A 23,541-nucleotide genomic window follows, 5' to 3' on the forward strand; every position below is an offset into this window, starting at 1 on the left:
GGTAGATCTTAAATAACCCATTTGAGAAAGACCACTTAGAATATGGGAGTGGTTCTTAGTGCCCCTGATCACAGCTCCTGGGAGGATGAGACAGGAGATTATGAGTTACAGGCCAGCCTGAGCTATAGGGTGAGACTTTGTCTTTTAAAAGCCAAAATAAATCATTTAACCCAACTAAATGAGGCTCACACCCTGTGCATACTAATGAAACTACCATCAGGGCATATTTTTTTACACCCAGCTTTGCTGGTTTAAGCAAGAAGATATGACAAGAAACTTCCTGAGGTTTCATAGGTGGCCCAGCAGAGCTGCTGGCTACCCATCTTGCTGTGATTTTACAAAAACAATGGAGTGAAAAGAAGGCTCAGTTATTTGGCATGTTTGTGCCTGTGGATGTGTGTGCATGTTGGTGGCACTGGTATGGAACACAGGGTCTCAAGCATGCTAAGCAAGCACTGTGTCATTGTGTCAATTGCCCAAATCTCTGGAGTTGCTTTCTAAGTACTCTTTCCTGAAAGAATCAGAGTCTGTGGATACATCGTTCATTCAAGAACTGGAACAGGAAAAGCCAAAGATGAATCTGTAATATTGGTCCATGCCAGAAAGTTTTCAAAATATTTTCTGTGGGTCCTCAGGAGTAGACTTAGTGATCATGTGATCTACAGAATATCCTGCTAAGTAAGAGTGAACTTGGGAAGGAAGGCTTTCACAGAAGTGTACCATGCTTTTAGTGTCTAGTGTGGGTCATGTGGCTGTGAAATCACTGGGGTGATGGCAGGAGGAGTGATGATAAAAAGGGGGTCGAATCAGTAGAGTGACCTGACGCCAGAGGAAGCTTGGCTGTGGGAGAGAAAGTGGAAATGAGGAGACAGCCTGGACTTGGGTGAAGAGACAGGTTGGGGAAGATGCAGAGAGCAGCAGGGAGCAGCTGTGTGCTGACCCCTTCTCTTGCTCTTGGAGAGGACCAAGATGCATAGGACCTGTTAGCAGTGGGGTCTCCTAGAGTACAGAATACCTGGGTCACAGCTGCTCATGGTGGAATAGTAATGGAGGATGACTTGCTGTGTCTCCCACAGCACTGGCTCTGGGTTCTCTCAGGAACCTGGAGGAACTGCTTCTTCCCACTGGGGACGGGGTTCACCAAGTGGCCAGACTTATTGTCCAGCAGTGTCTGCAGCTTCAGCGTCTCGTCTCCGAGTTCTTGCCTTTCACGACACCTTGGATGACGGATGACGATAGTGTGCTGGAAATTGGTGAGTGTAAAAGCCACTAACATCACTGGAGCTGCCTGCTGCAAGTGTGTACAAAAAAACTGTGTGTAAACTGTGCAACCTACTTCCTCATTTTGTCTGTCATGCTGCTGCTTCTCATGCCCTTTTGCAGATTTAGGTTCATCCTGGTTAGACTGGGAAGGTCATCAGTGTCCTTTGGGAGCTATAGAAGCTATTCAGTCTGTGTTGGGGATTGAACCCAGTGTGTCACTCATGTGTGCTGGGCCAGTGCTCTGCCACTGCACCACAGCCTAGTCGAGTCTTCTTTATGACACTTGGTGCTTCACAAACTTGGCAGTATACTCTATTTATTGCTTGAGCGATTACAATATGTATAGGAAGTCTTCACTATAGGGCCGGGCAAGATTCTCCAGTTTACGGTCTTGGGGATTTTGTTTTCTAAGTTCAGTTAAACCAGAATTAGAACACAGACCAATGCCAGAAGCTCAGGCTCAATCCCCAAATAAAAAAAATCGATTAATTGATCTCTGGCACCTGTCTAACTTCTTTATAGCTCCAGTTTGTTTTTATATCTTCAAGCTAGGTGCACAGCACATATCAAGTTGTAAGATCTTTCTGGTAGACCAATGCTCTTTACCTGTGATAGCACTTCATGTCTCCTGCTCACTTCTTGTGTACTAAACATAGGCATCCAGAATCATTTTTATGTCTTTTTCCTGCCCTTTAACCTATGTAACAAAATTTGAGGTGACTCTCTTCCACAGTTAATTAATAGATGAACCTTTTAATCTATAGTTATAGATTAATAGACTTAAAAGTTAACCCCAGGAAAGAGATTACTTGGTAAAAGTGCTTGCCTGACATGTATAAAGCCCTAAGCTTGGTCCCTAGCACAACATACAAACAGGCATAGTGGTTATAAGGGCACACATCTATGATCCCAGAACTCAAAAGGTGGAGGCAAGAGGATCATCGTCATCCATATCATTATCCTTGGCCACATAGCAAACTAGGGGTCAGTATATGTTACAGAAAACCCTGTCTCAAGACAAACAAAAAAACTCACAATCACCAGAATAATACCTGATACAGGCCTGAGTTTGCAGAGATGGCTCAGTCTGTAAAATGCATTCAGACGATGCATGGAGCTCTTTTAGTGTGATAAGCAGCATGCAACCCAAAGAGGGGGTGTGATGGAGCTGAGGACAGGAGAATTCGTGACACTTACTAGTCACACAATCGAGTGGAGTCTTCAGTCTCCGGGTTCAGTGAAAACTGGTCTCAGAAAGTAAGGTGTAGGGCAACTGAAAAGACATCCACCATTAACCTCTGGTCTCCACACACACCCCATATGTGCATAATACGACCCCCCCACACACACACACAGAGACACAGAAAATTAAAAAACCGAATCCATTAATCTTTTTATTTGCATTTATTATACTATGTTATATTATGTTACTATAGTTGAATTGTCATTTTTTTTTTTGAGACACTGTCTGCTGATTAATAGTTCAATCTGGACTTTAATTCTCTTTTTAGTCCTCAATGGCCCTGAACTTGTGATCCTCCTGTCTCCACCTCCTCAGAACTAAAATGACAGAGATGGTGTGTCAACCCTCTGTGTATTTTTATTTGATATTGGTTTCTTTATTTCTTTTATAGGATATGGGTGTTTTTTCTCTGCTTTTTTGTTTCCTACATTTATTAGCTTATTAATTGCACATATTTTCTTCAGCGTGGTTTGATAGTGTAAATGTAATTTGTATTTGCCTGATGTTATCATCTTGGAGGCTTACTGATGAATAAGCTTACCCTTTCTTGCTTTTTCTGAACTCTGGCTGGCTGGTTCAACTCAGCTGTTCTGGCTTAAACTCCTCTCCTAGTTGACTGCTTTAGTCTGTCTTCTCTCAGCTTCTCACTGAATTGCTGTACTTGGCCTCAAACTAACTCTGGCAATCTGTTCTAATCTTCTGGCTCCTTCTCATTCTCTGGCTTCGACAGCCTCTGTTGACCTGCACTGAACTGCATGAGCTCAGGAACAAACTCAACTATACTACACTGCTTCCCTTCACCAGGGCCCTTTTCCTTCTGCCCGAAGGACTCTATGTGTTTCTTCTACTCTGGATTAGCTAGTCATGACTTTTCTCCCATTTTAATGATGAGGAAATGGCTTTTGCCTTCATATTTGAAAAACTTTTCTAGTGCATTCTATTTTGGAATTATCTATTTTGGAATTACTTTCACTGAGGTTTCTGGCCTATGTACCATTTCTTTTGTTTAGTGTCAATTCTCATGTTATGATGTCCTTTAGGGTGAGGTGTCTTTTCCCCTACTCAGAAGCTTTTAAGATCTTTATTTTTCAGACAGAGTCTCACTATGTAGCCCAGGCTGGCCTGATCCTGCTTTGGCATCCAGTGCACCAGGAATTAGAGGCGTTGCTTTGTCGAAGTCAACATAAACTCCATTTTGTCTTCCCATCTGTTGAAGCTCTAACCCCAAAATGACTGGATTTGGAAACAGGGGATTTGTTATGACCACCACACCAACTAACACAGCAGCTGTGGACAACATGACTAGAAGTGGTTACTCTACTTGGGGTTTGTAGAACTGATGGAGAATGTAGCTTGGTAGCTTTTTGTCAGTTTTAGGGCATTCTTGGTCAATACACTCTGCCCAGTTCTCCTTCACCAGTTGCTTCTGCATACGGCTGAAGAACTCGGCCTGATTTGGGGGTCAGAGAAGGTTTCTGGAAGTGAGATTACTGACAAGACTTTACAAAGATGGTGGACACACAGCTGGGAAATGAGACATTAGGGCATTTTGAATAATAAAATTACTTGTGTCCTAGAGCCTGGTCCATTTGAACAACTTTTAACAATAAGCACAAAAGTGTTTGAAGCAAGAGGCAGGAGTTAGCTCCTGAAAAAGAGAGCAGACAGGACAGGAAAGGTACTCCTGGAGTGGGTATCATGGATGCGTTGCAAACATTGCGTTTCATCTTGTCACTGCTCAGTACTGTTACTCTACAAACGATATTTAAAGTGGTGATTAAACCAGGTATGTTGTCATGTGCCTGAAATCCCAGCTCTCCAAAGGCATAAGGAAGGCAGATCACTCTCTGTAAATTGAAGACCAGCCTGGTCTGTTCTGTGAGTTCCAGGCCGGCCAGAGCCACATAGTAAGAGCCTGTCTAAAAAATTAATAAATAGAATAGAATAAAATAAAGGTAATTTAGCCAGGAATGGTGGTAGTACAGCCTTAGAATTTCAGCACTCACAGGCTGAGGAGGAGAATTAAGACATCAGGTGTGATTGCTCTATAACCATGAGAACCAGATTTAGGACTCTGGAGACTGCTGGTTTCTAGCCTAGTTGAGTAAATGAAAGGCTCATGTATAGGGACAGACCTCTGCCTCAAGGGAAATGATGTCATATGATAAAGACAACCGATGCCTTCTTCTGGCTTTCCCAGGCACCATGCCCACCTACACATGTGTAATATACACAGTGTGTATATTACATGTACACATAAGACTTTGTCTCAAAAACAAAGAGGGAGGATAGTAATCTATGATTTTCTTAAGAGTTTCATTTCTCTCCCATTCAGAGGAAATCTGGGCAGCATTAACTTGGATGGCTTCTTTCTTTCTCTGTTTTTTTGTTTTGTTTTGCTTTGTTTTGTTTTTTGTGTTTTCCAAGACAGGGTTTCTCTGTGTAGCCTTGGCTCTACTGGACTCGCTTTGTAGACCAGGCTGGTCTCGAACTCACAGTGATCTCCCTGCCCCTGCCTTCCAGAGCATGGGGAATACATGCATATGCTGCTGGGCCCAGCTTTGTATAGCCTCGTTCATCTCTGTTTATTATAAATCAATATTTTGCCTTACTCCTTTCTCTTACATTACGTCTCAGACCCAGAATCTTACATTTTGAAGCAATAACCTCTGACCTTCTTCCTCTTGAGAAAAGTCCATCATTCAAAGCAATGAGAAATATCCCAACTATCACTGAACAGCCCAACTTAGAGCACAGCTGAAACATTAGGGCTTCTGTCTTTAAAGTCAAACTATAGCATGATTCTTAGTGAAATCAAACCAAACAATTGCCCAAATTAGGGGACACGGTTGTGACAATTAAAACTGAAGCAAAAAACACTGCTAGCAAAAACCCCACTTTCAGTCATAGACTTGGTTTGAGAACTTACTCTGACCTGCCCCAATTTCCTCCAGAGTTCTAAGGAACCAGGAAGTCATTTGGGCACACTGGAGCACAGACACAGGGAAAAGACAAGCTTTTTGGAATAGCACCTACCCTTCTCTGCAAAAGGGGAGACACTATTACCACAATTTCTCAGTCCCTTGTACTATAACCTCTTCCTATGTGCCCCGCCTTGGTGTATGTCCTCCTTTGAGACCAGAACAGAAGTCCTCGTTGCCCAGACAGCTAAAATGCTCTGTTCTCGACTTCTGGTTTCTTCTTCTTCCTTGCAGTTTGGCCACGTGGTTCCATATCAACTAGGCAGCTGTTCAGGGCTTTCAAAGAAATATCTTTAAAACACATTTAAAGCCAAGCATTGTGGTATTTCCTTTAATCTCAGCTGTCAAAAGGCAGAAGAAGGCAGATGTGAGTTCTAGACCCGTCTCAGCTAAATAAGTGAGTTCTAGGACACCCAGGGCTGTATAGTGGGACCTGGTCTTAGAAAAAAATATGATTAGCATTTTTCATTGGTGGTGGGTGTGAGGTTAGTTACAAATAACTTTGTAAGCTTTACTCAAGTCTTCATAGCATTGTGTCTTCATGAATATTTTTGTCTGCTTTCTTTCCAGCCAAGGGAGCAACCAGCAGAGGCTTCCAAAACCTTGAGAACTTAGACCTTTCAATGAATCACAAAATTACAGAGGAAGGATATAGACACTTCTTTCAAGCCCTCAACAACCTGCCAAACTTGCAAGAGCTGAACATTTCCAGGCATATCCCAGAACGAATCCAAGTGCAGGCCACCACTGTCAAGGCGCTGAGTCAGTGTGTGATGAGACTGCTCAGACTCACCAGGCTCAGGATGCTCAGCTGGCTCCTGGATGAAGAGGACATGAAAGTGATGAACGCTATGAAAGAAAGACACCCTCAGTGCAAATGCTTGATTATTCACTGGAAATGGATAGTGCCATTCTCTCCTGTCATTCAGAAGTGAAGGATGCAGCTGAAGGCTACTGACAGTTCTACAAACCCAATATTCGAATACATTTTACTTTAACTGACTATGGGATAATCCAAGCATTTAGGAGACTAAGGCAGGGAGATCAAGAGGTTGAGTTCACCCTGGGTTACATAACTAGTCTTTACTTTAGACCCAGATCAAAATCAAACTGTTTAATAACTATTGCATATACAAGAATTGCCAGGCTGGTAACTGTTTGAATGCCTGCATACCTCCATGGAACTATGATGAACAGTGCCTTGGCAGTCCCTACATAGTCATGTTTAAAGATTAGAGCTTCAGTCACGTTCATACAGAAAACCCTCCATTTCCAAGGTCAACCAGAAGGGAGAGGCTGGGGAAAGAACACTGATCTATGTAAAAAGCACAGCATGGGAGGAGTATTTGATGGAGGTTAGAAACAGTTTTAATATTGAATTAGTCCCACACATGATGAAGCACGAGTCAACTTCACCACAGGATGCAGCTGCCTCTTTCCAGGAGATGCTCTGGTCTTTGCAAGGCTTTTGTGTGTTCACCAGCCTTGGTGTGACCATGCTAGCTTATGCCATCTCTCATTTGACAAAACGAGGGAAAATACGGGCTTAGAGATGCTTTTGTTCTAGAGGCTCTGGGGAGTTACATATGTTATGATAGCTTTATAACTTTTCTCTGTTCAGGGTATAATCTGTTCAGGTTTTAATCTTATACCCTGAATTTCTGGGTATTTTAAACTTGATTGTGATAATTATTTGTCATTTCATAAATTTCGCCTCTCTAGAAGCAGTGGACCTAGAAGAATAGAACCAATAAATAAGGTAGACTAAAGTCTCATGCACTGGCCAATTTTACTCAGAGCATCAGACAATTTATACTCTGATAGACAAGAAAAAAAAAAGTACTGAGTAAAGTTCTCATGAGTTTAAGCTGTATATAATCATAAGGACAAGCTGCATTGTAGCAAAAACATTTTTCTGTGAACAGCAGTTCTCAGCCTGTGGGTATTGACCCCTTGGAGATCAAACAACCCCTTCACAGAAGTTACTCAAGACCATCAGAAAACATAAATATTTATGATTCATAACAGTAACAAAATTACAGTTATGAAGTAGTAATAAAAATGATTTTATGGTTGGGGGTCACCACAACATGAGGAACTGTACTGAAGGGTCACAGCACTGGGAAGGTTGAGAACTGCTGGTAGAGAGGCATACAAAGGATACTTAAAACATGTAATAGAATAGCAGCAAACAATGCGTAATCTGATGGAAACCTGCTCCTATTCACTACATCTGGGAGGGGCACAAAAACACATTCCAAGAACAATTCCATCTTTTGAAGACACTGACGTCACAAGACACTTGTTTTCTTGGAGTGTTCTCATAAGCACTCAAGAATTCTCACACGACTCCCATCCTTAGACCATATTCTAACATATAATGTATATAAAAACACCTATACACCTTAAATATATATGCTTTTTACTTTTGCGTTATGAAATAAAGCTTGGAAAGGTTGAACATAAAAATAATTAGCATTGGTTATCTCTGAGGACTGAGGAAGGTGGCATTCTTGATTATTATTTTTCTCCTTTTTGTATTTTTTTGTTTGTTTGTTTTATAATTTCTTGTTACTTTAATATTTAAAGCAAAACTTTAGGGTTGGGGTGTAGTTCAAAGTGCCTACAGAGTATTCTTGAGACCTTAAGCACAGTCTCCAGAACTGCCAAAGAGAACATAAGAAAATAACTATAAATGTTAAGTAAGCTAGGGCTGGAGGCTCAGCAGTTAGGAGCACTGGCTGATCTTCCAGAAAACTCAGGTTCAATTCTCAGCAGTCTCTTGGAAGCTCCACATTGATGTACATACAGACAAAACACCCATTCACATACATAATTTTTATAATTAAATAAAGTATCTTGCCATCAAAACAATAGCACACCCTCCCTCTGGGGGATCTGATCTCTCTGCTTATCTGATATGTCAAGACTTTTGTAATCAGAAAGGTTTTACATGTTATATCAGAGTTCACTGAAGACCAAAATCATGACGCTATTACCATAGGGAAGTCTGAGGAAAGTACGATGCAGTCGTGAGCTCTGAGGACTGGGATGAACAGAAACTGGCTTGAAAGGAGTAACTCTGACCACACTCAAGGTCTTCACCCTCGGCTGAGAAACCCTGGTGTTTAGAGCAATGCATTGCAGGACAAAGCCATGACACCAGAGCTTGCTGGGACCCCGGAGCTGCAGCCTGGGATCTGCTGGGCTGTATTTGGTGCAAGAGGCCTCAGAATTCGCAGCCAGCACTTGTGCTGCCCCGGATGTCTGCAGATGGAGCCGGCACAGGGAAGACGGAGCAGGTGTTTTCTGAGGTCAGCGAGGAACCCCGTTAGTAGCTCAGCTGCTGGTAACAGGACACTTAAGATGCGGACTGCAAAGCAGTCACTGAATGTACTAGTGTAAGAAAGTCCTCCCTACCTCTCCAGAACCAGCAGAAGCGCTGGCTCCCTCGGTGTCTCAGCAGCGCCCTCTACTGACAACACTGCATGCAGCTTTGAAGGGACCAGTGTCCAGATCAGGAAGCCTGTACTGCCTGAGTGCTGAATTGGGAAATAGGCAATGACATGGTAACTGCTTGAACTCATTATATGTAGTAGTACAGATGGGGAAAACCTAGGTAAGCTGTGTACAGTAGCACACGAGTGTAACGCAGCTACTCTGTAGGATGAGGCAGAAGTTCCAGGCCAGCCTGGGCCATCTAGAGAGACACTGTCTCAAAACAAAATTGAGGAAGTGCTAGGGATGCTGCTCTGTGGTCTGGCGTTCCTAAGGCCCATAGTACTGCAAAGTCAAAAGAAACAGGGGCTAGGAAGATGGTTCTTGCAGAGGACCCAGGCTCAATTTCCAGGACCCACATGGCAGCTCACAATCATCTGTAACTCCAGTTCCAGGGCATCCAATGTTCTTTCCTGGCCTCTCTGAATACCAAGCAAACACATGCACATGGCACACACACACACAGAGAGAGAGAGAGAGAGAGAGAGAGAGAGAGAGAGAGAGAGAGAGAGAGAGAGAGAGAGAGAGAGAGAGAGAAAACACCCATAGCCATAAAACAAAAACAAAAGCCTTTAAAGAAAGAGTTCTAATAAGAATTCAGTGGTTCTGGTTTATTCCTCAGCACTTACAAGGAAAGAACAAAACTACTGAAATGTGTGTTTCTGATCACATACTCCATATACCAACTCCCTGATCCCATCCAATGGGCTGCCTTTCTGAACACTGTATCTTCTTAGAACATCTGCTTTATGTTTAAGTCAATAAAAAAAAAAAACAGAAAATCAATTTTACATCAAAGCATAGTATACATCGAGCACAAGTGAAACAAGTAACAAGAAATAACTGTGAACTCATGAAAATAGATATTAAATATTTTATTTAGCACCAAAGGAAACAAGTCTAGAAAACAGCTTTCTCTGGAAGGGTACTTCACAAGCAGTGGTGGGTTTTTGTTTTTTGTTTTTTCATGCTATCTACTTTATTTGGGTTCTTATACCTCTACCTTCCTTCAAACTCCCCAGCACTAGGTAAGAGAGAAATGTTAGAGGGGAAAGAGGAGGTAGATCTCTTTAGACTTAGCTTGTTGGGGCAAGTCCAATCTCTGTAGTCAGAATATCCAGCAGTCCAGCAAATGCAGCAGCAGGACAAACCAAGAGCAGCAGTGGGCAGCAGCTGTCCCCTTCTTTCTCAAAGCCCCATCTCTCTCTAGGCTCTGGCATGTATACCCTCTCAGAGTCCTCAGAATTAAACTATTTGCAGCTGGCAAAGATGACGCTCTTCTTAGAGCATGAGACAATCATAGTTAACAGGTCTGGACAAACTAAAGCAGCCCGGTATCGCACACCTGGGATTAAAACAAAATCATGTTTATATAACTGAGTTTTGAAAGAAACCAAAACTTCCACTACAGTTATGTCCTCTCCCCCAAGCTTTTAACTCCCAGTCCACCACAACAGCAGTTTTAGCATCACACAGACCTACACACTAATACATTCGTTGCAGTCAGAATCTTATCCTGTTACTAGCAGCTGAGCTACTATCGGGGTTCCTCACTGACCTCAGGAAGCACCTGGTCTACCTTCCCTGAGGCATCACTCCTGCTTTCCTCCTCAGAGAGCTGCAGGTCAGCCCTCTGCTGTTTCCCCTCTCTGATCACATGTGTGGTGGGGGAAGTGGGGGTCTCTGTTAAGTGCACTTCCTGGAGCCGCTCATCCCGCTGAATGGCTTTGACCTCCATCTCCACCTCTAGCCTGAGACTCTATTGATATGACTCCAAAAGGCATTGAAATATCACATCTCCAAAGCTAACTCCCCTTCACCAAAGTACTCTTATTGCACATTTTCATATCTTAAAATTCCAGCTTTATTTCTCCACTTGCTTTGTGAAACCCATGAAGTTATCCTTAGCTCTCCTCTTATGGAACATATAATCTGACAAATCCTGACAATTCACTTACAAAATACTGTGGGTTCCACATGAGTAGCCCACTTCCTTGAAGTCTGTGGTGCATCTTCATCATGCAACCAGAGGTTCCTCGTGGAGGTCAGATCATGCACTGCCTCTGACTCACTCTTCTCCACGGGGCTCACAGTTTAAGGAAAATGCTGTAAAACTGTCCACACATAGCCTGACCCTTGTGCCCTGCTTATTCCCATCTCCTTAATCTCGCCTTCCTTCCACTCCTTACTGGTCCTTGAATATTCCACACACATTCTTATGTTTTTGAGACAGGGTTTCTCTGTGTAGCCCTGGCTGGCCTGGAATCTGGTTCATAGACCAGGCTGGCCTTGAACTCACAGAGATCTGCCTGCCTCTGCCTCCCCAGTGCTGGGACTCAAGGTGTGTGCATTTTTTATACAAGGGCCTTTGCTGTTTGTTGTGAACTACTGTGAACTACTCGGAGTGGGAACTTAACCTACTGTGTTTGCAGCTGGAGGTATTTAGGTATTGAAGGTATTTAGGATAAAGTCATCAAGATGACACTCTAGCGGTTGGGAGCACTAGCTGCTCCTTCAGAGGACTGGGGTTCATTCCTAGTTGGTGGCTCGCAACTGTCTGTAACTCCTGTTCCAGGGAACCTGACACCCTCACACAGACAGACATGCAGGTAAAACACTGATGCACATGAAATATAAAGAAATGAAAAAATATGAAGCTCCCGCTGAATCCTGGTGGTTTTCTGAGAATCCAAATATGAACACATACACACAATGTATGCACTAATCATGCTCGTTGCCTTGCCTCTTGCAATATTATGCCTCATTCAAGGTCAGCACACTAGTCAAAATCATCACCCCTGAAGCTCCAGAACTGTGAGCCAAAACAAATATTTCTAACTACTCCTCAATAGGCTACTTCCCACTTTGTGAGAGGCGAGACCGCACATGTACACTTGGGCATACATATGGCCATTTCCATGTGCCCTTTGTCTTTGTCCTGTATTACTCCCTCAAGAGCCTGGGTGTGGAGTTAGGCTGATGGCCAGTACACTGGTGATCCTCCTGCCGTTACCTAACTGTTACCATGCTGCTTTTACTCACCCGAGCATCTCCACTACCTTGATCTCTCTGCTTTACTGTATGAGATGTGATCTCACTATGTTGGCCAGGCTGGTCCCAAATGATAAATTCTACCTCAGCTTTCCAAGTAGCTGGAACTACATTACACCAACATTCAATGCATCCTTCACCAAGAGCAACTCCCAGCATTTACACAATGTTGAGTATTTGCTTGAATGAATGACCTCAGTTCAAATAAATGTATTAGGTGCTAAAGGGAGTTAAAATTAGTGTTAATATCCAACGTCTGGTTAGGTTTAATGGAAATGTTAATAATTAAATTTAACCTCCCAATTAACTAACTTATGCTGAATCTATAATAGCTAGTAGTTAAGAAAGGTAATGTTCTCTTCTAAAACCTCAAGTCACAGAACATATTTTGCAAAGCTACTTACTAGGTATTGACAATTCATTAATTTAATCATGCTGACTTGACAGCTAACATGCTAGGCACAGAGGGAGCTTAGTTAATTTAGTTTACTTAGCCAAGACTTAGCAAAGGATAGCATTTGCCACATTCTGTTTTTAAAGTAGTGGAGATCACATGTAGTACCTTGCACGTGTGCTCTACCAATGGGCTCCATCTTCAGCATAAAATGCTGATCATATTTAACCTCCAAAAGTAAGTAAACCAGGGAGAAGCCGGGTGCTTAAACATTAATCCTTACCATAAGAATATAATGGAGGTGGTACCTGGAACAGCAAGGCCATGATGGGAAGAGAATGGCATGGGCAACTGGGTCAGGAAGTAGACATGATTAAGGAACATCATAGAGAGAGAGGGACACGGGAAGGACAGACAAAGAAAGGGAGGTGCAGAGAGAACAGCACGGCTTCTACAAGACAGAACTCAGTTAGGGAGTGGTAATACCTGCCTGGGAAGCCATCTTTTGGGAGGCTTGTGAATCACAAGCAAGCCAGGCTGAAAACAAGACTGTTTCAATGAAGAACAGAGCTGGCAAGGTGGCTCAGCAGATAAGGGTGCCTGTGTTGTAGTAACTAAAATGGGGTTTGGGCCACATGATGTTTATTATTATCCCTATAATTATCGAGGCAGTATCATTTAACCCACTATCACAATTAATAAGACACAGGCACCTGTCAAATTTTATAATTTCCTCACATTGGGCCAGGCAGATATTTCACCTACGCTGTCTCAATATCCTCACCATCCACTCCCCAGCCCCCATCAAATGCCATCTGCCTTAACCATTCCTATCTGAGCTACCTTCCACCCATAATCTTATAAATACTTGGCTTATATTTTTGATTTTGGTGTTTTCTCCATCCGACCATCCTTGGAGTCCTACCTCCTGGCAGACATGGTTCCTTCTCCACCCTAACCCATACTGGTATCCTCCTTCCTCCTCTCTTCCTGTCTTTCTGTGTTCTTCCCATGATTTTCCTCTTCCCAAAGCCTGGGAACCTTAGCCACACCTACCCCATTCTGCCCTGTCCAGATTTTAGGCCTTTAATCAACCAATCAGGTATAATGTCTTAGGCAGCTTTACACAACAAGGATAGGCTTATCCAGATCTTGAGGGCCAGTAATTAGCATCAAAACACAAGCATTAGACCAACCTCCCACACACCAGGCACCAGATGACCTCAGTTTAATCCCTAGCACCTACATAGAAAAAGAGAAGACTTCACAAGTAGTTCTCTGACCTTATATTTGAGCCAAAGAAAACACACACACACACACACACACACACACACACACACACACACACAACCAGAACACACCATGGTTCCTTCCTGGTCAGGATAGCCCCTGCAACTTGAGTTAGCTTTTGTCCCCCTATCTTGGAATACCAATTTGTTCTACTTTCTGCAATTACTTTTTACCCAAGTAATAAGTCTGGATAGTTTTCTTTCTGTATCTTTAAATAGAATCAATTTCACTGTATATATCCCAAAGGAAAATAGTTATAAAATCAAGACTTTTTAAAAAAGGACTTTTATTTGTTTTTAAAGGCATTAATAAAAATCTTGACACACTAGGAAAGTTACAGTCTACAGCTGTGCTCAGACAGTTTCGGCAGACTGGCTTCCATGCATTACATCTCCCCGTTCGATCCTCAATCCACTTATGCTCTAAACATGCTCCACTGGTGATTCAGGCATGGACCCCAGAATGGGAAAATGCGATGACGTCACTCAAACAAGAGTCCACAAAGATGATGGTGACACTTCTGTTCTTATGGACCAGGGACATCAATGTACCATCTCCTAGGGAGAGAGCTGAACCTGAATTTGAAAGAAAAGTCTAGTCAGTTATAAAATACAGAAAAAGAAACTGCATCGGCACTTCTGTATGCAAGTGTGGAAGTCAGAGACAACAAGTAAGAGCTGGTTCTTTTCTTTCACCCTGGGGAATGAATTCAGACCATCAGGCCTTTGGCCTCCAAAACAATCTTGTCAGTCCCAGATCATATTTTTAAAAAGAAGGCAAAGAATAAAATATGCTAATATAAACATAATATTGGTTTAAAAATTAAGAAGTACTATATTTGATCTTTCCTACTAGAATTTAAACATATTACAAATTATCAAATCTTTTTTATTTTTCCTCATTAAAAAGTAGTGACTGAGCCAGGCATGATGGCACAGGCCTTTAATCCCAGCACTTGGGAGACAGAGGCAGGCAGATCTCTGTGAGTTTGAGGCTAGCCTGGCCAACAAAGTGAGTTCCAGGACAGCCAAGACTACACAGAGAAACCCTGTGTCATAAAACCAGGAAAAAAACAAAAAACAAAAAAGAAAACAAGCAAACAAACTAAAAACAGTGACTGCAACAGCATAATGAGTATTTTTTTTTTCTTTTAATATCAAGCTTCAACTGACACATTTTGTGGTTAATCTTGGCAGGTTTCTTGAAGTGTGAGATCAATGAATAACAATTCCCAGTGATGTTAAAAATAACATAAAAGCTTTAGGTAATACTTGTAGAACTGTTTTTTTTTTTTTTCCAAACCATGTTTCTGTCAGAGTAAATGAAAGTGCATGAAAATGATGAATTTTGTAATTTAAGTTACTTCTGATTTAATATATATGTATTGTTTAATTCTTTATTAATTATACTTTATTTACTTTGTATCCCCCCTGTGGTTTCCTCCCTCCTCCTGTCCCAATCCCTCCTTTCTTCCCCCTCTGCACGCATGCCCTTTCCCAAGTCCACTAATAGGGGAGGTCTTCCTCTCCTTCCTTCTGATCCTAGTCAATTAGGTCTCATGAGGAGTGGCTGTATTGTCTTCTTCTGTGGCCTGGTAAGGCTGCTCCCCACTCAGGGAGAGGTAATTAAAGAGCAGGCCAATCAGTTCATGTCAGAGACAGTCCCTGTTCCTATTACTATGGAACCCCCTTGGATACTGAACTGTCAGGGGCTACATGTGTGCAGGAGTCTTAGGTTATCTCCATGCATGGTCCTTGGTTGGAGTATCAGTCTCAGGAAAGACTCCTGTGCTCAGATTTTTTGGTGAACATTTTTTTATGAATATTTATTTAAATGTAGTAAAACTAGAAATTAGTTACTTGTATTACAATGTTAAGTGTCTCTAAAGTTAAAAATGAATTAAAATGTTTAGGGCCTCCAGAAAGTTACAAGAATTATATATATATATAAACAGCTACCATTTCCAGGGCCATGCCTGTTTGTTGCAGGATATTTGATTACACTGTCAACCCCGAAATTCTGTTATTTACTAGAAAAACCTGTTTCTAGTGGTGTGGTGTGGCTTAGCCTTGCCACACACCTTTAATCCAAGAGCTTTCTGCTTGAACACTGTGAACAGAATTAAATAAGGACAACCACAGTAAAGAGGCAGAGCAAGCAACCAGTTGATAGGACGTGATTATAGGATTATTAAGAAAAAAACCCTGAGAGTAAGAGGTAGTCAGCTGGATGGATAGAGACACACAGGAAGTAGAAGGGAAGGACATTTAGTTTAAAGGAGGTTGTTTGAGACCCTTGAGAGATGTCTGCTGAGAAGGAAAATCAGCTGGGTGTTTTCTCTTTCTGATCTAGGAGACTTTCACCACAACATCTGGCTCCCAAGCTTTCATTGGTAAAACCAAACGATGGAGATTTTGTTAAAAACACCTTTTGGGAGGGAGAGGCAGGCGAATCTCTGGGTGCTCAAGGTCTACAAATCGAGTTCCAGGACAACCAGAGCTGCACACAGAGAAACACTGTCTCAAAGAACAAAAAACAAAAACAAAAAAAGACAAACCGAAACAAAAAACAAAAATTAAAAACAAAACCTACCTGTCTTCTTTCTGCCATGATGATCATGGACTAATCCTCTAAAATTGTAAGCAAGCCCCCAATTAAATGGTTTCTTTTATGAGTTGCCTTGGTCATGGTGTGTCTTCCCAGCAATAGAACAGTAAATAAGACAACAGATAATACAGTGTACTGCACACTGCATTACTTGTCAAAAGAGCAGGTGGGTCTGGAGAGATGGCTCAGGGGTTAACAGCATTTACTCTTAATCTTGGAAGACCCAGGCGAGTTATAACCACCCATTTAGAACAAGTTTCATGGGATCCAACGCCCTCTTCTAGCCTCAAGGGCACCAGCCATGCACATGGAACATAAACATACATGTACACAAAACCTCCACACACACAAAAAGTTTAACCTAAAAATTACATGTGGATCTGGTGGCAGAATATTTGCTTACTACTTTTGTGTGAGGACCTCGCTTTAATCCCTATCACACCCCTCACCCAACATGCACACACAAGCACCCAAGCCTGACAGGGCAATGATACTGCAATTATCTTCACACTCTACACCAGATGGTAAGCCAAGTACAGTGGTGCAAAGCATAATCCTTGCACTATGGATACTGAGGCAAGCATCTTGGAGTTCAAGGCCAGCCTAAGGGTCTTTGTTTTGTCAACATAACCAAACGATCCAGCAAGTATTTGGAAGATGACACTTTGACACCACGAGAATTTGATCATGTGGGGATAATTCAATATTTAATCTAATTTTTGGCAGACTTTAGTGGGGCTGGAGAGGACACAGCAGTTAAGAGCACTCGCTGTTCCTCTAGACTATGAGTTCCATTCCAGCACCATGACAAGCAGCTGACAACCACATGTAACTCAAGTTCCAGGGGATTCAACACCCACTTCTCTAGGCATGAACCAACCTCGCCCCCAACACACAGGGACACACGCACATGTGCAAATCCAAAAAACCCAAGAAAACAAAACCCAAAAACTTTTCCTATAGTTTACATAAACATTAATTTGTAACTGTTCAAAACACTCATTTCCCACAAACTTTAAGAGTTATACAAGAAAATAACAGACTTACTGCTTAATTTGTGGGTGAGCTCTTTCCTTCCTTTTTATTTTGTCTAAAACCCTGTAAAGAATGCAAATAAAAAGTTAAAAGAACAGGGAACACACTAGATAAATGTGTGCATAAACATTTCAGGCCAAGTTTGATGCCCAGCCTGGTGATGCAGCATTGTGAGCCAGCATCAGGAGGCTGAGGAAGTAGGACTGGGAGTTCAAAGTCATCTTCAGCTACACAGTGAGTCCAAAGCCAGCCTGGGCTACAGTAAACCCTGCCTCATGTAGGGAGTGGTAGCCCATGCCTTTAATTCCAGCACCAGGAAATAGAAGCAGGCAGATCTCTGTGAGTCCAAGGCTAGCCTGGTCTCTCTTTTAAAAAACAAAACAGAACAGAATGAAGCTAAAACATAACCCTTAACCTCAACTTAGTGATGTATGCCTAATGAGCCAGTGCTTAGTAGACAAAGCGAGAGGACTGTGATATGACAGCCAATCTGGGCTAGTACAAAGCTGCCCTATACAGAAACACGCTATGCAAAAACAAACAAATGACAACAAAAACCCAGGAGACTGGGAACAGTTTGGTGCTAGAAAAATAGCATATTCATAGCAACATATTTATTAAATTTAAAAAAAATTTATTTTATATGTATGAGTATTTTGCTTGCATACACAGAGTACCTGTACTGTCTAGAAGAGGACATGAGATATAGCAAAACTTGAGTTATACACGTTAGGAGCAGCCATGTGGGTAACCAGGAATTGAAATTGAGTCTTCCAGAAAAACAGCCAATGCTCTTGATTGCAATGACATCTCTCTATCCCAGAAACATTTTTACAGCCCCAAATTGACAAGATAAATAGTCATTAATAGTAGACTGGAGTAGCCAGGTGTGGTGGCACATGCCTTTACTCAGGGAGGCAGAGGCTGGTGGATCACTGTGAGTTTGAGGTCTTCAAAGACCAGGACAGCCAAGGCTAGAAAGAGAAACTGTCTCAAAAACAAAACAAAAACCAAGACAAAACAACAACAACAAATGTTGTTGTTGTAGAATGGATAACAGAACACTTATGTATTTATATACAATGGAAGGTAAGAGCTACACCTACACACAAGATTTAAACACTGAACTGCAAAAAATGGCCAGGCTGGGATACAGTTCAGTGGTAGAGCTTGGGAAGCATGCAAAAGGCCAAGGATGTGATCCCAATACCCACAGATAAACCACGTGTTGAAAAAACACAAACAAACAAACAAACAACAAAACCAGACCTTTGAAATTAACTACAATCATATTCAGGAGGGCTGATGAAACATGTCAATTTTTAAACTTTAAGGTAGTCTTAAAAGCTGCCTTAAATTTTTAGGCTCCATAGAACAAGCCACATTTGTAGTCATTCAAGAGCTGGCTTTAGGTGCAAAGCTCAGCAGTGTACACCTTCACAGAACATGTCAGGACATTCCCAGGGAATCCTTACCATATAGTAGCCAGTATGATAGCCACTCATGTACCAAGAGATTAGCATACTGCTCAGAGCATCAGTGTCATCCAGACAATCTGGAGATATGGGAGGGGGTGGAGGAATTATCTGGAAATGGAAAAATCCAGTTAGAAAACAATGAAATCCAAGGATTCACTCAACACAGAAAAGAGTGGATATTAATTGAATCTTTCCCACACCCCGGGGGATGCCTTCTACTTAATTTTTTTAAAATCTAGCACTGGAAGAAAGCAAACCATATTAAAAGACCAACAAATTTAACGAAGATCAAAAAAAGTTACTAAGAGTGTCTTTGTTCCATTATGAAGCTATCTATGCATGAGACAAAACAGAGATTCAGTTTTCCCACAACACACACACACACACACACACACACACACACACACACCATTTTCAAGGCCACTGAAAGGAAAAATTTGAGGTAGGCCATCTGCCTGACTTCCACCCAAATACAGTCTGCCCTAAAAATATTCTTTTAACTACTGTTAATATCTTAAAAACAACAACAACAACAACAACAAAAACTACTATTAAAATCCCATTAGAGCCAGGTGGTGGTGGCACAGGCCTTTAATCCCAGCACTAGGGAGGTAGAGGCAGGTGGATCTCTGAATTCACAGCTAGTTCCAGGACAGCCAGAGCTTTTACACAAAGAAAGCCCATCTCAAAACCAAACCAAACCAAACAAACAAACAAAAAACCTCCATTAGGACAAAAAATAAAAACCCAAGAGTAAAACAATGACAAAGAGATGGCCATGAGAAATGACATGCCAAGAAGCTTTCACCCATGCTGCAGGAGACACAGCATCCATCTCCTCCATGTGCTGAGGACAGTCCTTTCTAACAGAAAGCAGCACCAGTAAACTGGATCCCAACTACTGAGGGAGGAAATATGCAAACCAGAGCTTGGAGGCGAGCCTGGGAGAGCACTGTGTCTGTGTAACAGAGGGCTTTCAAAACAAAAACGTGAGGTCTACAGTTTTACTCATTAGAATCCAATCTTGGGGTGGCTTAAGGTAACACGCTCATATCTTCACATGTAAGGAGGTCACTTGGGAACCCACAAATGTTTCCCTCCTTTGCTAGAACAAACTGCTGGTTAGGAAAAGACAGTGTTCTTCCCTACCTGTGGATTCCTGACCTGTGGTCTTACTGTATGTATCCCCCATTCAGTTGGGATTATTGATTCTTACTGAACCCCTATGCCTTATTCTGGCGTCACCGCATACTCAAAGAGAGCTGAGAAAGGGAAGTCACTGCCCATCCCCGGGTGCTTCCATGCTCCTCCTTTCCTTGGCTAACTTAGAGGAGCCCTTACCAAAGCCCTCAGCTAATTGCCCAGCTTGTCTCTTCCCTGCTGTAACTGGACCATGCCTTCCCCTGTACTGCTCTGAAATGTTCTTTCCCACCCTCAGCCCTCCCTTATTCACCAGGGCTAGACTCCAAGCCCAGGCTTTTTTGTAGGAATACACAAGTTGACACACAGTGTCTCCCTAGAGTGTTATGTGCTGTTTAGTCCTGTGCTTCTCTCTTCTGTATGTGTGTATATGTGCTTTGTGTACTCATGTGTACCTTGAGTCCCCAACTAGACTGTGAGCTCTCTGAGAGCAAGGGGCTGTCATTTCTTCTTCACCCCCTATTGAGTCCAGCACAGGGCTGGGATCCCAGCTCTCAAGAATACACTTGTCAACAGGCTGATGGAACAAATGCTGGAGATTGTCAGGGGTAGGGGGGTTGGAGATTGTGTGCAAGGGGAGAGTACACATGGGTTAGCTAGGTTGAGTTGGGCTGTGGGCTGACTCCTTGGATCCATAATGGATGCTCAAGGCCTCTGGTCCTTGCATATTGGAGTTGGTAGGACCAGGAGGAACACCATTCAGCACAAAACATACATCATGGCTACACAGGAGTGCAGACAAGTGGACATCCAGGTTGGCTGGTCCTGGGGCCCCTGACATCAAAAAAAATTGTGACTCTGTGGAGAGCCGGGGTTTGGTTGCCATGGCGCTGGCTTCCGCCTTCAAAACTGGTAAACCGTTATGACCATTATGACCATTGGGCAACTGTCGTCACGAGCCCAGACCGGGGCGTCATTTGGGGTGATGGGTGAGCAGCCAATCAGGGACTGACACATCCTAGGCGGAGGACAGTTTCCTATATAAGGGATGGGTATCTGCCATTTGGTGTCTCCGTTTCTACTTGCTGTAAGCTTATGCTCTCCCTCTCAAGATGCATTAAAGCTTTACTGCAGAAGGATCCTGTGTGTGCTGCGTCGTTCTTGCTGTCGAGATGATAGCGTGAGCCATATCTGTTGCCGAAACCCGGGAATATTGACCACAACATGGTCAGCACCTTCGGAGACCCCTTGATTTCAAGGAGGATTCAGAACTGCAGGGAAAGGTAAGTTCGGAGAGGTATGCATGTCTCTGAAATTTTTGGGCCGATTCTTGCTGTGATATTTACTGTTATGGTTGCACTTCTCTTGTCCATTTGTTTTCGGGGTGGCTATTGTTAAATTTGGAGGGTGTCTATAAGACCGAGGTACATGAGCGGCAAGACCTCCTAAAACCCTGTTATAAGTCTCCTGTAGATAAAAGAGCAGCAGAGAAGCCTCTCAGAGTGGGTAGAACGCAGGCTATAAGATGGATGTAGATAAGCCACAGGCGTGGTAATTTTACTTTCGTTTTACTCGGTGGCCATAAGGCAGACGTAAATAAGCTGCAACCGCCATGGGATCCACGCCATCTGTTGTAACCACACTCGAGGCAGTCTTAAAACAACGGGACATTAAGATAGCACACAGAACCCTTAAGAACTTTGTAAAAGAGGTGGATCGGGTGGCTCCCTGGTATGCATGTTCAGGGTCCCTCACAGTTGCATCATGGAATAAGTTAGGCAAAGATCTTGATCGCCACCTAGCGAACAATGACTTGAGATTGGGCACCAAGGCAATCTGGAAACTTGTTAAGAACTGCTTAGAAGATGATAATTGCAAAAGGGCAGTTGATGAAGGACAGGTCGCCCTCGAGGAAGTTCAGGACAGCATGTCAGAAACCGAACGCAGTGAGAGGTTGGGTGCGCTCAAGAAAAAGGATACCCATAAAATCAAAAAAGCTAAGGATCCTCCAAAAAAATGAGTGCAACCCCCTAAAGAGTCCAGCCCCCCGTTTAATCCTCTAGAGGAAAGACCACATGGACTCTATCCTGTAAAGGAGCTAAAAGCACTGAACCTCAACAGTTCTGAGAGCTCCAACCCTGGTACCTCTGACGCAGAGACTCTTGATTCAGAGGAGGAGGCTGAACTAGATGAAGAAGCGGCCGCCAAAATAGCTCAGTTGGGAGAGCGTTAGACTGAAAGGGGAAACAAAAAAGGGGAATAGTGGATGTTCTTCCCTCAGTGCCACGAGTGACTGTTTCCTTGGCACTCTTTACTCTCAATTTTTTAAATTTGGACAATCAGGGCCACTCGGTGGCTGATCGCCACTGCTTAGAGCCTGATAGGCCTAAGGAAATGGTCAAATGGAAGGATGTCTTGACTGGTCAATGGAAAGGCCCGGATCCTATCTTAATAAGATCCAGGGGAGCTGTTTGTGTTTTTCCACAGGGTGAAGACCATCCATTCTGGGTACCTGAAAGACTTACTAGGAGGATTGTGGAATCCACTAAGAGAACAGATGATGAGAATGTGGAATCATCTTGTTATGATGATGCAGATGTTAACACTCACGACAGGGGAACACCGTTGGGGAATCATGTCTGCATTCCCAAAGCCTATGCCGGTCAGACATAATTCATTGGTTTTTCCTAAATTTTTCTCGTCCAATACAAATCAGACGTTTTTTCCGCCTAGTCCTGTCTGTGTTTATTCCCCTTTTTTACTTGTTTTGTCCAATAATTCTTTTAGAATTTGTACCAATGAGACATGCTGAATGTCGCAATGTTGGAATGCCAGGCGTTACGCTCGTGCCCTGGTTGTTAGACTCCCGCAGTGGATCCCAATCCCTGTGGAGACTCCATTCACCCTCTCCCTGTTTAGACAGAAGAAAGATTTTGGCATCATCACAGCCGTTGTTACTGCCATCGCTGATTGCAGTCGGCTTGGCAATGGCAGGTGTGGCTGAAGCCATAAACCTTCATGCATCTACTAGCGCACAATTAAAAGGCAGATTGATGGTTCTTAACCAGCGTCTGGATCTTGTGGAAGAAAGAATAGATATTTTATCTCAATTGGCTCAATTAGGGTGTGAAAGAAAAATAGGAGCACTCTGTATTACCAGTGTACAATATGAAAATCTTACCTGAGCCGCTAATTTGTCCTGGAAATTGTCCCTATATCTTGCAGGAAATTGGTCAGAAGGATTTGAAGAAATGAAGAGCTAAGGGCGGCGGTGGCGACCATTAATTCTACTCGAGTGGATTTATCGCTCACAGATGGCTTATTATCCTAGGTTTCTTCCATCTTTTCTTATTTTAAGGAATGGGTGGGCGTTGGGATGTTTGGCGCTGCCCTGTGCTGTGGTTTAATATTTGTCCTCTGGTTGTTCTGCAAACTCAAAACCCAACAAAAACGTGACAAGGTGGTGATCTTACAGGCGCTAGCCGCTCTGGAGCAAGGCACCTCCCCCGATATTTGGTTATCCATGCTGAGAAATTAATGTTTGACAAGGTTGCCTCTGTC

The 23,541-nt window shown here is 42.8% G+C and overlaps 1 pseudogene; it reads left to right on the top strand.

Moving 5' to 3' along the window:
- Positions 1-6,422, top strand: part of LOC110544820 (baculoviral IAP repeat-containing protein 1b-like) — a 38,568-nt pseudogene extending 32,146 nt beyond the window's left edge.
- Positions 6,423-23,541: the final 17,119 nt, after the last annotated feature.

Source organism: Meriones unguiculatus, chromosome 6 (assembly GCF_030254825.1).
Source record: "Meriones unguiculatus strain TT.TT164.6M chromosome 6, Bangor_MerUng_6.1, whole genome shotgun sequence".
NCBI lineage: Eukaryota > Metazoa > Chordata > Mammalia > Rodentia > Muridae > Meriones > Meriones unguiculatus.